We start from the raw sequence: 18,062 nt of genomic DNA, 5'->3' as shown, positions 1-18,062 counted from the left end.
AAATATTGTATTGTATGGATATATATTTTATTTGTCCATTCATCAGTTGATGGAAACTTGGGTTGTTTACAGTTTTGGGCTATTACAAATAATGCTGTTATGAACATTCATCTACCAGTTTTTGTGTAGACATGCTTTCATTTCTCTTGAGCATATAACTAGTAGTGGAATTGTTTGGTCATATGTTAACTACGTTTAACCTTTCAAGGAACTGCAATTTGTTTTCCACAGCAGCTGCACCATTTTACATTCCCATGAGCAGTGTCTGAGAGTTCCACTTTCTCCACATCTTCGACACTTGTTATCCTGTCTTTTTGGTAAAAGGTATCCCAATGGGTGTGAAATGGCATATCAATGTGATTTTGATTTTGCATTTCCCTGATGTATAATGACATTGAACACCTTTTCATATGCTTATTAGCCATTCACATATTTTCTTTGGAGTAAAGTTTATTCAAAATCTTAGTCCACTTTTTGAAAATATTTTGTTTTTTACTGTTTTTACAGTTTTAGGTTCACAACAAAACTGAATGGGACATGCTGACATTTCCCACTCGACCCCTGCCCCTAAATATGCATAGCTTCCCCATCAACATTCTCCATCAGCGCAATACCTTTGTTCTAACTGATGAACTTACACTGATACACCATTATCACCTAAAGTCCATAGCTTACCTTAGAGTTCACTACTGACGTACATTCTATGGGTTTGTTAAATATATACCTTTCTACTATACAAATGTCCTTATGGACACAAATCCACCGTTACAGTATCATACAGAATAGTCTCACTGACCTAAAAATTCTGTGTTCTGCTCATTCACCCCTCCACCCCCCTAATCCCTACAACCACTGATCTTTTTACTGTCTCCATAGTATTGCCTTTTCCAGAATGTCGTATAGTTGAAATCATATAGTACGTAGCCTTTTCACACTGGCTTCTTTCACTTAATAATATGTATTTAATATTCCTCTATGCCTTTTCATGGCTTGATAGTTCATTTCTTCTTAGTACTGAATAATATTCCATTGTCTGGATGTACCACAATTTATCCATTCACCTATTAAAAGACATCCTGATTGCTTCCAAATTTTGGTAATTATGTATAAAGCTGCTATAAGCATCTGTCTGCAGGTTTTTGTGTGGACATAAGCTTTCAACTCCTTCGGGGAAATATTAAGGAGCACAATTGCTGGATTGTATGGTCATATGTTTAGTTTTGCAAGAAACCACCAAACTGTCTTTCACAGTGCATGTATTATTTTGCATTCCCATCATCAATGAATGAGCGTTCCTGCTGCTCCACATCCTTGACAGCATTTGGTGCTGTCAGTGTCCCAGATTTTGATCATTCTAATGGGTGTTTAGTGCTATCTCGTTGTTTTAATTTGCATTTCCCTGATTACATATGATGTGGGGCATCTTTCCATATGCTTATCTGCCATCTGTATATCTTCTCTGGTGGGCTGTATGTTAAAGTCTCTAGCCCACAGTTTTTTTTTTTCATGTTTTGCTTTTTTACATTTTTGGTGGGAAACTTTTTAAAAATTTTTTAAAAATTAAGATATACTTGGTTTACAATGTTGTGTTAATTTCTAGTACGCAGCATGTTTCAGTTATACTTAAACATTCTTTTTCATATTTTCTTTCATTATAGGTTATTACAAGATATTGAATATAGTTCCCTGTGCTATACAGTAGAACCTTGCTGTTTACCTGTTTTATATATAGTAGTTAGTATCTGCTCTAGCACACTTTTTAATCAGGTTGTTTGTTTTCTTATTATTAAGTTTCAAGAATTCTTTGTATATTTTGGTAACAATCCTTTATCTGAGAGGTCTTTTGCAAATATATTCTCCCAGTTTGTGGCTTGTCCTTTCATTCTTCTGACAGTTTCTTTCACAGAACAAAAATTTTGAATTTTAACTAAGTTTAATAAACAAGCTTCATGCTTGTCACAAGTACGATGTTAGCTGTAGGTTTGGGGTAGATATTCTTTATCAAGTTGAGGAAGTTCCCCTATATTCCTAGTTTAATGGGAATTTTTATCTTGAATGGGTGATGGTTGTTGTCAAATGCTTTTGCTACAACTACTTATATGTTCATGTAATTTTTCTTCTGTTGATGTGATGATGGATTATATAAACTGATTTTTCAAATGTTAAACCAAGTTTGCATCCCTAGGATAAATCCCATTTGGTCTTGGTGTATGATTCTTTTTATACACTGGATTCAATTTGTCAGTATTTTGTTAATGATTTTTAAATCTATATTCATGAGAGACAATGGTTTGTAGTTGTTTTTTTTTTCTTATAATGCCTTTATCTGGTTCTAATATTAGGGTAATGTTGGCCTCATAGAATGAGTTAGGAAGTATTCACTCTGCTTCCATCTTCTGAAAGAGACTGTAGAGACTATAGAGGTACAATTTCTTCCTTAGATGTTTGGTAGAATTCACCAGTGAACCCATTTGGGCCTGGTGCTTTCTATTTTGAAAAGTTAATAATTATTCAGTGAATTTCTTTAATAGATATAGGTCTATTCCAAATTTTGATAAGTTGTGTTCATATTCATTCAGTTAAATATATTTAAATTTCTCTTCAGATCTCTTCTTTGATTCATATGTTATTTAGAAGTGTGTTGTTTAAAATCTCCAAGTATTTATGGATTTCCTAGCTATCCTTCTGTTACTGATTTCTGGCTTAACTCCATTGTGCACTGAGAGCAGACAGTATATGATTTCTCTTCTTTTAAATTTGTTACTTGCTAGATGTCAATGAACAGGGCACTTCTCTCTATGCCTTAGTTTCCCCATATATAAAATGAGAAAGTTGGCTTAAGTAATTTTCAAAGTCCCTTAAAGCTAAAATGCTATAATAATTCATACTAAATCCATCTAACACCAAAGCTTTGGAGTCAGCTATAATATTCTGGCTTTCTAAACTGCCAGTTTCCTTAGTTACCATGGAAGTAAAAGGAAAATGCCTTCAGTGTGGTGAGGTGTGATATAACAGGATGCCACCAAATTAAATCAATGAAAATTTACCAAGTGACTACCATATGCATGCATCAGGAATATCCATCACTTGAGGGATGGCTTCTTGCCCTGGTTTCAAGTACCTGCTAATTTTAAAGGGCCCTAAACTCCGGAACTCTATCCATCAAGGCAACCTGGCATTTCATAGATCTCAACTGACCTTTTCAAGTTAGAGATTGGTCAACCATGCAGCTACAGACTTCAGTCTTTCACAGAACATTAGAGATGAATAAGCCCAACCTTTGCCCTTGCAGTAGTCACAGTCTAGGGAGCAGGGCGGAAACAGACTATTAAACATAATGTGATAAGGATAACCATTGACATATAAACAAAATGCTGCATAAGCCCAGAGAAGGAGAGATAAGCTAGCTCCTGAACCTGCTCTTAATACAGCAAAATCACCAGGCTGGCTGCCTCTATCTGGTGGGTACAGATAATGTGGTCTACTAAGTGATTAGGATAGCAAGTGATGTCCAAAGTTTCATAGGCTAACCATATTCATAGCTCCCCATTCTCCTCTCATTCACATTCTTCTCCAATTCCTAAGCCCTGCCAAGAATTCAAGGCCAATAAATCAAAGTGGAATTACCTCACTTTTCAGACTTCGTAAATCAGCTGGGAATCATGCAGACACTGGATATGCTGAGCCAAACTGTAAAGCTTGACGTGGACAGCACACTTTGGGCAGTAGAGTGAGAGTAGATGCTGGCTGTAATGATGGCTGTGCTGTCTGCCCTCCACTCCCACCCCTCCTACCATCACCAGAAAGCACACCCTCCAGGCCAGGTGAACTGGAAAGCTTTTTTAACGAAACTTTTCAAACTTACACAAAAGTGGAAGGAAAAGTTTAATACCTCTCTCCCATTCAACAATTATCAAATGTGGGGGTTCTTCTATTCCTATCCCATCAAATTCATATTTCTCAGACTGGCTTCCCCCTCACCTAGCTCTCCTCTCTCACGCTTTCTTTTATGTACTCTAGCTTCCCATATGCTCTATACTTTTCTTCCATCCTTAAAGATCCAATCCAGATGCCATCTCCTCCAGAACAGAACTTTCTATAGCTTTCTATGAAACTCCTAAAGCCCTGAAGTCTAAACTGACCACACCTACTCACCTATGAAATCTCCCTCCAGTTTTTCATTGCCACACCTCCTTGGTTCAGACTTGATCTCGCACTCCCTCCTAGACTACTGCAGTGATTTCCGAGGTGATCTCCCTGACTTTAACCTTGCCAGAACAGACTCTTAACAGGATCAGTCACAGTGATCTTTATCAGATGCGCACATCTGACTGCAACAGTCTCCTACTTTGACAAACTGATAACTTTTGACTGCCTTCGGATTGAAGTCCAAACTCCTATGTATGACACACAAAATACTTTATAATCTGGTACAACCAGCTAATTATCTCATCACCTCTAACAAATGGCTTTTACTCCAGCCACGCTGAATACCTGTCATTCTAACATGCTCTCCGTTCCGTCTCTCAGTGCTCTGGCTGCTGCCCTTCTCGCCCTAGAATTCTTTCCTCATCTTCACAGTCTAGTTCATTCCTATTATCTCTTTAAGATGTAGCTCAAATATCACCTCCTTTGTGACACATTCTCTGACTTTATTCATTCACACATCCATTCAACAACTGTTACCTAATCATGTGTTAAGCTCTGGACAGGGGATATGATAAATAATAGCTCTCGCTCTCAAGGAGCTTAGAGTCTAGCAGATTTCCTCAGGTGGAGTAATTCATTTTCTCTTCTGTTCTCCTGCAGAAATTTACAATTTGCAAACACCTCTAAGGTCACATTTATTACTTTTTATACTTGTTTCTGAGTCTGTTTCCATCACTGGCCTCTAATCATCATGAAGCCAAGAATTTTTTCTTTTTTTTTTTTTAATTTTTGCGGGTAATTAGGTTTATTTATTTATTGTTATTTTTTATTTCACAGATGTACTGGGGATTGAACCGATGACCTCATGCATACACTCTACCACTGAGCTATAACCACCCCTCAATCTTTTCTTATTTTTAAAGTTTTGCTGAAGTACAGCACCATTTTAGGTGGACAATTCAATGACTGTTCATACATTTACAGAGTTGTACAACATCTTAGTTTAAATAATTTCCATCACGCTAAAGAGAAAGCTCAGGTTAAGTGCCCAACTCCCCATTCCTACCCCTAGACCTAAGGAACCACTAATTTATTTTGTGTCTCTATAGACTTGCTGTTCTGGACCTTTCATTTATATGTGCTTTTATGTGGACATATTTTTATTTCTCAAATATATACCTGGGATGGAATTACTGGGTAATATGGTAACTCTATGCTTAACCTTTTGAAGACCTGCCCAACTATTTTCCATAGCAGCTGCACAATTTTACATTTCTACTAGAAGTGTATGAGGATTCCAATTTCTCCACATCCACAACAACACTTGTTATCACGTCTTTCTGATTACAGTGGGTATGAAGTGATACATCTCATTATGGTTTTGATTTGCATTTCTCTGATGACTAATGATGTTCAACATCTTTTCATGTGCTTATTGGCCATTTGTATGTTTTCTTTGGAGAAAAGTCTATTCAAATCGTTTGTTCATTTTTTTATTAGATTATCTTTTTCTTGTTGAGCTGTAAAAGTTCATTACATATCCTGAACACAGTCCCTTATCAGACACGTGGTTTGCAAATACCTTCTCCCATTTAGCAATCCTACTGGGTGGAAAATGGCCCGAGGATCATCTGTATCTTACTCATTTTTACATCAAAGAACTAGCATGTAATCTGGCACACTGGATGTGTTCAATAAATGTTAAGTGGATGTTACAGTAACGTTAACTGCTTTGAAAACAAGGTAATGCCTTACTCGTTCTGCATCTCCCTCACACTTCACACCTAGCACTAGACACAAAGCATATGCTTTGGAAATATATACACAGGACTGAATAATTCTCACTTGAACCAACAGTGGGGATGATGCTGCAGAAGAATTCAGAAGAACTGGGAAAGCCATCTGAAAGTAACAGAACTTACCCATTTATAATGGCTGCTACCACTTACCCCTGAGACAGCTGCTGCTCTCTGACAATAAGCAACTTCTGAAGAAGCCATCCTACAGTGGCCCTCACTCAGAAGTAGTCATCAAAATGTTCCATCACTTGGAAAACTGGCCCCCTCCCTCCATTCCCACAGTCAGTGGGAGACACCAACCACATGACAGAATCACAAGCTATGTTCATCTATAGCAGTGAATGATACTTTGGCCCTGCTTGAAGTAAACTTTCTCCTCCTTAAGGAGCTCAGAAGTTGATTAAAGACACAGTTTGGTATCTGGACCACATCAGAGATGTACAGCTAGCAAAGGTGCTCCATTCTTTGTGGCTTCTAAGTTAGAAAGTAACTCTTCCTCATAAAAAAGCACTAACATGAAATCCTTTGTGATTATTAATAGTCAACAGTAAGTATTTTCCAAACTTAACACAGCATACAAATAGGACTGAAGGAAGCTTTGGGGAGAAGGAAAAACTGAAGAACATGGCTGGTTGTACCAGAAGGCCTAAGTCACTGGGGCAGGAAATGTCCCTACCATCTCTTTCTTCTTTTCTATTACTCAAGCTACAAACATCACCCAAGCCCTTCAACTTCATGCCCTTCTTGCCAGTCACTGTGTTACTCAAGTTCAAAATCATCTGGTGTCCCAATGCTGCCTATAAGAGAAAGTAAGTTATAATGTATAGCACAGGGAAGTATATTCAATATCCTGTAGTAACTTAATGAATAAGAGGATGAAAACGAATATATGTCTGTTCATGTATGACTAAAGCATGATGCTATACACTGGAAACCAACACAACACTGTAAACTGACCATACTTCAATAAATATATGTATACCAAAAAAAAAAAAAAAAGAGAGAGAGAGAGAGAGAAAGTAAGAACTCCTCAGTAGGATACACCGTGCCCTCCATGACAGCATTGAGAGAGCTCTTATGATTGCACAAGGCCATGATCGGACCCCAGTATGCCTTTCCAATTTTACCTTCCTCTGCTTCCCCACTCCTCTGGCACTCAACATATGCCTCCTTGCACTACGTATAATACAGCAGAAAGCACATGCCCTTTGGAATTAGATACATCTGGAAGCCCTACCTGCCTGGATTAAGGCAAGCCTTCCCTGCCTCTTTAATCCTTTCTCCATTTCTGTCCCCAGAGTGATCTTTCTAAAATGCAAATCTGATCCATGTCACTCACCTAAGTGCTTCAGGCTCTCCCATAGCTAATCATCTATTACACATCCATTAAAATTCCAAACTCCTTAGCCCAGCATATAAGACCTTTCATAATCTCACACCTGCCTCCCTTTCCAGTCTTCTTACTTTCTTATTACTCCCCACCTTCTACTCTGATGCTCCAGCAACACTAAACCTCACCCTGTGCCCCCAACGGGCTGGTTCTCTTCCTCTTGCCTCCCACCTTGCACATGTTGTTCCTCCTTCCTAGCGGGCCCATCCCTTCTTTCTTTGGCTGGTTAATTTCTAGTCATTTTTCACATCAGCTAAAGAGCCACTTCTCTGGGGAGCCTTTCCTGATCCCTTGCCCACCATCTTCTGTGCTCCCAGAGATCTCTGTGCTTCTCTGTATTACAGCAGTTACTACACCTCTTTACTTGACTAACTGTCCCACTGGACTATGAGTGGTCTGAGAGCAGGGCCTATGTCTCTATCATTCTTCACAGCTAAGACAGTGCCTTGGTAAATGCTCAGTGTTTGTTTGATGAATGGATAAATGAGTAAACAGGACTCTCCCACCATACACATGAGGCTGGCATAACAAGTAACTTGATCTTTATTTTAAGCTGACAACACTGCAGTTCAGAGTGTCTCACTGACTTACCTCAGGTAACAACTGTGTGGTAGAGCTAGGATAAAACGCCACATCTTCAGAGTCCTGAACCAATATCCAGATCTCTTCCCTGACTCTTAAGCTCGTTTCCAACTGCCTAACTGACACCACCACTTAAGATGTTTAAATAGCCATCTCAAACTTAACATGACCAATTACAATTTTTCACATTTTCTCCCCATCCTTCTTGTTCAGTACATGGTAACATCAGCCATGATACTGCCAACTACTCAAGTCAAAGCAAAACAAGTCTAGAAAACTTTAAAATCAACTTGATTATTTTCTTTCCCTTACATCTCATATCCAAACCACCGGAAGTCCTGTAGACTCCACTTCAAAACATACTTTTTTGTATCAAAACATATTCTGATTTCATCTACTTTTCTCCATCACCTCTGCCTCCCTACCCAACACCCACAACTCCAACACTATCATTTCTCCACTGCAAGTCTCCCAACTGCCCTCCTTGAATACAATCCATTCTCCTCAACGCAGAGAGAGAGATCATTTTGAAAAATGCAAATTAGCTCACCTCACTCCTATTTTAAAAACCATCCAAAATCTTCATTGCATTCGCAATAAAATTCAACACATTTAGCAGCATCCACAAGGCCTTACAGATCTAACTCTGACAAATTTCCTGATCTCATATGATTTTTCCTTTACTCACTATGATTCAGTCATACTGGCCTTCTTTTTTGGTCCCAAGACATGCCTAATTCATTCCTACCAATCTGTCTCCCACTTGACACATGTATGCTTCCAAATCTCCAAACTGCTAAGTCATCTTCATTCAGGTCTTTGTTCAAACAACACCTCCCCAGAGACTTTCCATAACCACGCTGTTGACAGTAGCACCTCTCCTGGAGTCGTTCTCCATCCTATCACCCTACTTCCCTCAGAGCACCTAGCACCACTTGGAGTTATCCTGCTTCTTACTTATTGGTTGTATCTGTGTTTCCCCTGTTAGAAGGTAAACTCCACAAGAGCAAGGACCATGGTTGTCTTGTTCATTGCTGAATTACTGGGACTTAGAAAAATCCCTGACATCCTGAAGTCACAGTATTTGAAGAAGGAAAGAATAAACAACACAGATTACATACTTAATAAATGTTTGATGGATATGTGAGTGAATGAATTAGGGAGTGGGATGGAAAGGACAAAAAAAAAAGTGGAAGCACTGCTATTTAATATTTTTATAGCTGCTCACTTTTCTCTTCCCTCACTGCCTTCACTCGTGCTCCAATACCTACCACCTCTACTACTGCAGTCCTCCCAAGTAATTTCTTCTCCTTTCTCCAAGCTGATTTATCCAAAAATAATTTCCACACTTCTACCAGACTTGATCATTCTGAGACTTAGATCTGAAAAATGTTACAAGCCCAAGTTTCTTAGGATGTTGTTAAAAAAGCCTCGCCAACCTTAACACTCACTGTTGTTCCCCGAAATTTAACCTAAACTCTGATTATATAGAAATTATTAGTTCCCAGAATATTCCATGCTGTTTAATGCCTCCAAGCCTTTGCATACCTTTTCATTTTGCTGGATCACTCCTCTCTACCTCACAGACATTTGACTAACTACTGAACTCAAACTTAATCCTCAAGAACCAATTCAAGCATCTTGTCTTTAATGATTTCAAGCAGAGTTAATCAACCCTCCTTTGCCACCACAGTACCTCACACACACAAGTACAACTATACTACATCATTTGTTTCCATGTCTGTCCTCCCCTATGTGACTATTAGCCTCCTGAAAGCAGGAGCTATGTCTTCATCTTTGTGTCCCTAGCACCACATCGGCATACACAAGCATTCAGTAACTGATGACTGAAGGAGTGAATGAATAGATCTTAACTCCTCAGCCTAGCATTTAAAGTCAACCTCATACTGGCCCCAATCTATGTTTCCAGATTTAGTACTTAGTACTCTTTATCTTGCTGATCACCAAACACATCCTTCTTTCTCGTATTTACTTGGGGTCTTTATTCCTGATACTCACTCTCTAGTGAAATTTAAATCACCCATTAAGGCCCAGCTCAGATGGTTCCTCTCCACAAAGTCTTCTGTAATCATTTCAATGAGAAGGGATTTACTTCCCTAACAGCATTTTGTTTTTTTACTGATAAAGTATTTAGAACTTCTTATTTTATAATTATAGCCTTTCCAACTGGACTACCTGTCCTATTTTTCTAACTGAACCATATAAGCTCCCTGAAGGCATGAAACATGATTAAGCACGTTTCCTCACAACCCAAGTGCCTAACACAGTGCCTTGCACAAAGCAAGCCAGTATCAATAAATTTTTATTAGTTTTATTAGTAGAGAATAGTATGTTTAATAGTTTGCTTAGAGATATCATGCCTCCATTCCTTTACATACATACTCTTACCTTGGCATAAACTGGCCTCCTAGCCATATGAAAAACTTTACCCCTCCTTTAAGAATCAGCCCAATGTCATATCCTCTCTGAAGTCTTCCCTAACTCTCCCCAATACACTTACGCATTCCTTCCATGTGCCTGTGGTACCTGTACATAACTCTACCCATCACACTACATTGTCATTATCACTTGATAGGTCCCTCTCCCCACTAGATCATGAATTCTTTTGGAGCACAGATAGTTTCTTTATCCATTTATGAATTCCCAAGACCAAATAAAGTATCTGGTATAACTGAATGTTCAATAAATATACGGTGAATTTTGAAAACAGTGAAACCATGTTATAGGGTACAACAGCAATAGAGATCATGGAGTTACATCACTAGGTTCAAATCCCAATTCCACTTACAAGCTAAACAACCTTAAATAAATTACTTACATATGCCTTAGTTTTTACTCATCTGGAAGTAAAGAAAATAATAGTATTTAAATGGAGTTAGAAGAGCTAATGCATCTAAAATGCTTAGCATAATGCCTGGCATATAGTATGCACTAAAAAAATTAGTTATTATCATTAGAATAAGAGAAAAGCCTGCTTCTGCAGGGCACTAAATGACAGGCTCAAGAAGAGGTTGGGCTCAATCCTATGGGCAATGGAGAGTAAAATGCCACTGGAGGCCTCCCAAGTAACAGCCACATGCAATTATTGAGAACATCCTACTGGGAAGAGGGGGAGAATGGGAAAGGGAACACAGACCTTGGCAGGGCTATGCTCTCTGCCTCCAGCTTCCCTGTTCCCCATTGGTTCTCCCTACTTGCTCAGGGCCAAAAGCCCCATGGCCATAACTCAGCATCCTCTTGGGAAAGCTGCACTTTAGAGAGAACTAATGAGTTTATGTTTACCTACAGATTCGCCTCTGAGGAGCAGAGAGATAACAAATGACTTCTAGAAGGGAAAACACAAAGAAATAAAGTAGAGAAGAAGAACAATTATCAGACGGATTATCTTAGGTTAGCTTTCGCGGAGTATGCTGTTAGGCCAAATAGCCCCACGTGGACAGAGCCTACACCCCCAGAGGCATTCTCTGGCAGTGCATGTGCCTCCATGGGTCAAAGATGCAGACACAGGAGCTGGAAAAGAAGGACTAAAAAATCGAAGCTACAGAAATAAGAATTCTAGCTCAATTTGAAAAATACCGCAACAGAGGTATTCAATGAGGGAACAGACTGACCATAGAATGATAACCTCCCTATCATTACAGGAGTTTAAACACAGACTAGGTGATCACTTACTGGGGATGTTCAACATGGGTGGGTGGATTAGATTTAAGATTCAAGTTTAAAAATGCTCGATATCACTAATTATCAGAGAAATGCAAATCAAAACTACAATGAGATATCACTTCACACCAGTCAGCATGGCCATCATTAAAAAGTCCACAAACGATAAATGCTGGAGAGGGTGTGGAGAACAGGGAACCCTCCTATATTGTTGGTGGGAATGTAGTTTGGTGCAGCCATTATGGAAAACAGTTTGGAGATTCCTCAAAAAACTAAAAAAAGACTTGTCATGTGATCCAGCAATCTCATTCCTGGGCATATATCCAGAGGGAATATAATTTGAAGAGACACATGTAACCTAAGGTGTTTGTAGTAACACTATTTATAAAAGGCAAAACATGGAAACAACCTCAATGTCCACTGACAGATGACTGGATAAAGAAATTGTGGTTATACATAGATAATGGAATACTATTCAGCCATAAAAAAGAATGCCATTTGCAGCAACATGGATGGACCTGGAGATCGTCATTCTAAGTGAAGTAAGCCAGAAAGAGGGAAAAAAAATACCATATGGTATCACTTATATGTGGAATCTAAAAAAAAGACACAAATGAACTTATTTACAAAACAGAAACATGGAAAGCAAACTTATGGTTACCAGGGGCTAAAGGGGGTGGAAAGGGGTAAACTGGGAGCTCAAGATTTGCAGATACTAACCACTATGTATAAAATAAATAAATAAGTTTATACTGTATAGCACAAGGAACTATACTCAGTATCTTGTAGCAGCCTGTAATGAAAAAGAATATGGAAAGGAATATACGTATATGCTTGACTGAAACATTATGCTATACACCAGAAATTGACACATTATAAACTGACTATAGTTTGACTAAAAAAATGGGAAAAAATAGAATAAATTTAAAAATGAAAAAATTAAGATTCAAGTGTAATAAGCATTTGAATATCTATGCTAGCCACTGTGAGAGATTAGGTGCTGGGAAAACAGAGATGAAAAATGATGCAGTTCTGTCCCCTCAAGGAGTTCACTGCTCAATAAAGGAGACAAACAACAGAACATGGTATGTGTTGATAGATATCTACGTAGGGCCCTATGGGGCAGAAAGCAAGTCCTCAGATTCCATGTTTATGACTCACTCATAAGAAGCAATACAGCATTAATCAAATGGAAATGCTTCATAAGCAGTTTATAAGCAAATAGTACTGTCAGGTGCTATTGTGTTATCACCAGAATAGAGAGGGCGTCAGTTAACTTTTGCAATCTACTCAACACTTCCTTAAACCTGAGTAACCAAACCTACAAGCATTCTCATTTATTCAACAAATATATTAATGTCTGCTATGTGCCAAGCACTGGGCAAGGCACTGAGGAATGTACATAGATGAGAAAGCCAGTCCCTGCACTCAAGGAGTTAGAACATTCCTCTTCATCTTTTCCTCTCTCTCCTACCCTCCTTTATTGACCAGATGACACCTTAAATTCCTTCTGGAAGTAGATAAGTTACCAAGTCACAGGTTAACCAAAAACTGACTTGCAAAAAGGAAGAGTGAGGTGGGGATGGGAGGTGTTGTAACGGGAAACCAAATGGAATACCATCTGTAGACAGCACATCTGCCAGAGTATGAGACTCTGATTGCATAAAAAGTCAAAGGTTATGGAATTGGAGGTTGTATGTAGGCTTTTTTGTCTACAATTTCCATATCACTGTTTTTTTCTTTTCTCATCCCAATATTATTAGCACAGAGTATTAGTAATAATTATACCTTCATTCAGTCATTCACTAGGATTTACTGAGTACCTAATAGGAATTGTAGGAAACACAAGGCAGAGTGAAATACTGGGATCAAGGATTTTCAAAGCTGCAAGAGACTTCTAGAAGGTCATCTAGTCCAAACCTATCATTTCACAGATAAAGAGTAAAGGTATGGAGCGGTCGGAATCTTTCGTAAGTTTGTATCTTCATACATTTATTGAATCACACTCTACGCCAGGCACCAGGGGTGTAAGGATGGATAGAGCTTCCAAGGAGAAGCCAGTCTCATAGGAGAGAAAGACAAATAGCATGACCCCAGTCAAATCCCCTCTGTAAATGAAGTCCTATACTTACGCTGGAGAAATGTCTAGTGGAGGACAGTATGGGAAGCACACAGTACTCATACTGCCCAGAGTTGTCAAGAGCACAGATGCTGGAGTCATTTTGGATTTGAACCCTAGCCCTGTCACTTACCTAGCTGCATGACATTGGGCAACTGACTTAAATTCTCTATGTCTCAGTTTCCACAGCTATAGAATGGATATAACCATAATAGTACCTACCTTGTAAGGCTGTGGTATTAAATTAGATAATGCATATAAAACACTTGGCACAGGAGCCAGCACAGAGTAAGTACCATATTACTTTGCCTTGAGCACTCTCCCTCAGCACTCTCCTGGTGAGCCCTGGCCTCGGAATCCTTTCAACACAGCCATCTAAGCATCTATTATCATTTGTCTGTCTCTGAGATAAAACAAATCTGCTATTCCTAGTCTAGTCCAGAACCCAAGTCTACTGTTTACTACTCTAGGTTTTCCCTCACTACATTATGCTATTACTCACTTTACATGCCTTAAAAAAAACCAAAGATACATGGTGAGATAGCCAAGATTAAACTTCAGTCACACATGTCTCAATCTCTCAATAAGATCTTGACTTTAACCAAGAATCCGTAGAGAAGAAAATCCTTGGAAACAAGGGACATTTATCAAATGTCTACAGGGAGAGACCCACAGGAGAAAAACAAAAAACAAAACAGATCAAGATTACTACTTTGAAGAAGCAAGGGATGGGGACTTCCACAGCCTGCCTGGAAAGAGGAGATATGACAATAAATGGCCACTTCCTCCTTGATCTACCCACAGCACCTACTCCACTGTCATGTTATTTATCAGTCTTTCCCCATCCGTGCTAGTCTGTGAACTCCTTGAAGGCAGTTATCATACTTTCTCCATCTTAGTATGATCAAGCAAAGCACAGTGCCTGGTACACGGACAGTGTTTCATAAGTTTGATGAATTGATACATGAACACTGAGAAAACCAGGAAAGATGGGGAAAGAAGATATCGATGTAGATCAGAATAGTTCTATAAGCCAAGAGAGCCTTGGGGTAGAACCTTAAGGTACAGGTGGGATTTGGAAAAACACATAGGGAAAGGAAAGGTACTCTAGGCAGACAAGACAGCATGGACAAAGACCTGCCAGTCATCAGAAACACAGAACATAGTATGTTAGAGCCAGAAAGAGCTTTAGTCCAATAGTTCAATTCTTACAGGGATGCTGTAAACATTCAATAAAAAAGCACATACTACTAAGCAGAGGACCTGGCATATCACAAACACTCACTAAATTGTAGCTATTATTACCACTACTCAAAAATAATAACATCAAACACTTATTAAGTGCCTGCTTTATTCCAGGCACCAAGCTGAGTGAAGGGACTATGACGATGATGAGCAAGACAGAATTGGACTCTGCTCTCATGTAGCATGTCTGGTGGGGGAGACAGTTAAAATAATGCTTGGTAGGGATGGGCTGGAGGAAGTACTGGGGAGCCGAAGAAACATAAAGTAGGGTCACACAATCAGTGGGCAGTAATAGAAAGCTCCCTGATTTTCAAAGTGTGGCTTGAGACACCCAAGGGGTTCTGACCTTCAGGGACAAGTCTCCAAGTGAGATTTTGTTTGAATAAAGGGTTTCATGACTAAATAAATGTTTAAAACTGGCCAATCTAGTCCAATCTCCTCTCTTAACAAGAATAAAACAGGGCCCCCAAAACATAAATTATGCACTTAAGGCAATAACTTAAGTTAGTTGTAGGCTAGGATACTTGCTTTGAACTTGGGCTGGAAACTCCTCACTAATCTGCATGATATCACAACATTTTGGCAGATGAAGAAGTACTGAGAGTAGACACATCCGAAACTCACAGGCACTGGCCAGGGAGGCAGGTCCTGATTGGATGCTGAAGTGCTTTTTTACCTTAGATCCCAAGCCAGCTCTCTATGCCAAGATGATGCCTCCAATTCCTCTCACAGGTTGACCAGCTACCCCTTCAAGAAGAAACTCACAGGCTCCAGGAGTAGGTTGGCTTGTGAGCCTCCAACCTGATACCCATGCTTTATCATCCCTAACATCCTCAAGACCCCATGGTTTAGCAAATTGAAAGAACTTGGCCAGTCTTCACAGCCTGTTTAATACCTAGCCTGAGCTGGCTATACCCACCTACCATCTCCCTGACTGCCACTGGGCTTATCACTTCTCATGACCAGGGGCTCAGGAGAATTGAGTATTCAGTACGTTAAAGGACCTGTATAGAAAAAACAGTATTCCTTTAGTTAACCCCCACTTTGAACTTCACAGGAATGAAATGCTGCTTCACGTTTTGGAGATGAGACTTTTGTATATTAAGAAGGTGGTCGTTTACCTTGGTAAGATAAGTCTGGTGTGAAAAATAGAACCAAGGTGCTCAGTATAGCATGGGCTGAGTTCAGGATAGCAGAGGCAGACTTGGGTTGGAATCTGCACTCCCTCCTCACAAACTGTGGAATTCTCCTCACTTATAAAATGCGGTTAACTCCAACTAATTCACAGAGCTGCTGTTAGTAATGAGCTAATGTAGGTAAAAGGTCTTAAACAGGGACTGGTTTATGGTAAAGGCTCAATAAACAATAGCCTTTTCTACTGGTAGTTCTTTTCCTAAGCCCTCTTTTCTATCTACCTCTCAAAAACAGAGAAGCAGTAAGCAAAGCCTAAATTACCTTTACTACTAGAGAAAGTAATAATGAAAAAGACAAAAGAAGAGGAAAGGAACATGAATGAACTGATGGCTGCTATTCCAGACTACTGACCATCTTATGGGATCTGACATGGGAAAACACAGGTCCAATATCCTGAGGAACAAACCAGAGCAAGCACAATCTTCCCAAAGTGATCAAAAGAGCACCTACTGCATCTTAGCTAGGCTATCCATTACCCTTTTATAATCTGGGCTCCACCAGTCTCTCTACCAAGCAGAAAGTGGTACAGGAAGGCAACTCTGATGCCACGTGCAAATCATTGCGTCTTTGTAAATCCAACCTTTAATTTTTCAGCTGAAACCCATCTCCATCAAAAAGACTTCACTGACTCCTCCTAGCAGACTTGAGTGTTTCTTGTGCCCCACTAAATTTGTTACACAATTCCATGACAGCAATTATCCAGTACTGCAGTGGGCCATTTGCATGTCTCTTCTCTACACTGTAAATTGATAAAGATCCTGTCTTACTGATCTTTGAATTCCCAGTGCATAATACACAGCAGACACCAATAATTACAAATTAAAGGATGGATTTCACCTTCTCTTTCACTTGTTAAGACTGCTAAGAAACAGCTGGGAGACATTAGTGAAAACTTGCTCACAAGCTCATAAACTAAGGTCTGCCAAACCATAACCCTCTTTCTTTTTTTTTTTTTTTTTTTGAGCCTGAAGGGATGACGGTTCCTACTTAGAGTTACTTTCTTAAACACACAAGGAAAAGGATAGAACTAGCTCATACAGAATTTTCAGACGACAGATTATATTCTTTCTTAGTAAATCAAACAAGAAATAGAAGTTTTCTGAGATGAATGCTAGTGGTTACATATAAAGCTGACCTCTAGGCCTAAGGCTCTGGCAGTATAATTACGCTACTAAAAGCTCTTAAGTTCTTAAAAAAAAAAACAAGGGAAGAAAAGCTAAGAAGGAAAAATAAAAAATGTCTAACATCAAAACTTTAAGTTCTTTTCTCCTCTGACATAACTTGTGCTCTTGAGGGGAGAGGGTATATAGCTCAGTGGTACAGTGTATGCTTAACAAGCACGAGGTCCTGGGTTCAATACCCATTACCTCCAGTAAAATAAAAAATAAACCTAATTATCTTCCCCCAAAACAAAACAAAACTTGTGCTCTTTATCCCAATAAATCCTGATATATATAACTGAAATTAGGCTCCCCTCAAAGGAGAGCCCATGACTAACAAACCACATAAAATAACTTCAATACAGTATTTACCTTTTTCAAGGCACTTTCAAGTGTATCTCACTGAACCACAGCCAACTGTAATCACAGAAACTTAAAGCTGAAAGGGGCCTTGGAAGTCATTTCCACAACCACCCCACCTCACCAACCGAGTGGTATCCAAACACTAGTCATTAGTGATTGAAAGGTATAGTTCTAAAATGCTTCTTTAAAAATCTCTCCTTGCTCTGACCACTTGTCAATTTCTCAATCTCCTCCCCCCACCTTAATGATCCCAATCAGGTGAACCAAATCCTCCAAGTCATCCCACCACCAAACAACAGTCTTTGCTTCTCAAGTCCACTTCTACTCCCTTTCTCTGAGCCTCATCCTCAGACCCCACCTATCCACCCCCAATACACAGC

At 39.2% G+C, this 18,062-nt stretch overlaps 1 protein-coding gene across 3 annotated transcripts in view; it reads right to left on the bottom strand.

The window, feature by feature from the left end:
- RNF121 (ring finger protein 121) overlaps positions 1 to 18,062 on the bottom strand; it is a 64,267-nt gene that overhangs the window by 44,932 nt on the left and 1,273 nt on the right. Inside the window, exon 1 of one of the 3 annotated variants that reach the window (XM_064492656.1) lies at positions 3,628 to 3,732. The exons of the other annotated variants lie outside the window; for them this stretch is intronic. The gene's annotated coding sequence lies outside the window, so the exon portion shown is untranslated. Of the gene's footprint in view, positions 1 to 3,627; positions 3,733 to 18,062 lie in introns of those variants that run through there. 3 annotated transcript variants of the gene reach the window in all.

The sequence above is a fragment of the Camelus dromedarius genome, chromosome 12 (genome assembly GCF_036321535.1).
Source record: "Camelus dromedarius isolate mCamDro1 chromosome 12, mCamDro1.pat, whole genome shotgun sequence".
NCBI classification, from domain to species: Eukaryota; Metazoa; Chordata; class Mammalia; order Artiodactyla; family Camelidae; genus Camelus; species Camelus dromedarius.
The sequence above is the reverse complement of the archived record's forward strand: the minus strand, read 5'-3'. Positions and strand labels throughout refer to the sequence as shown.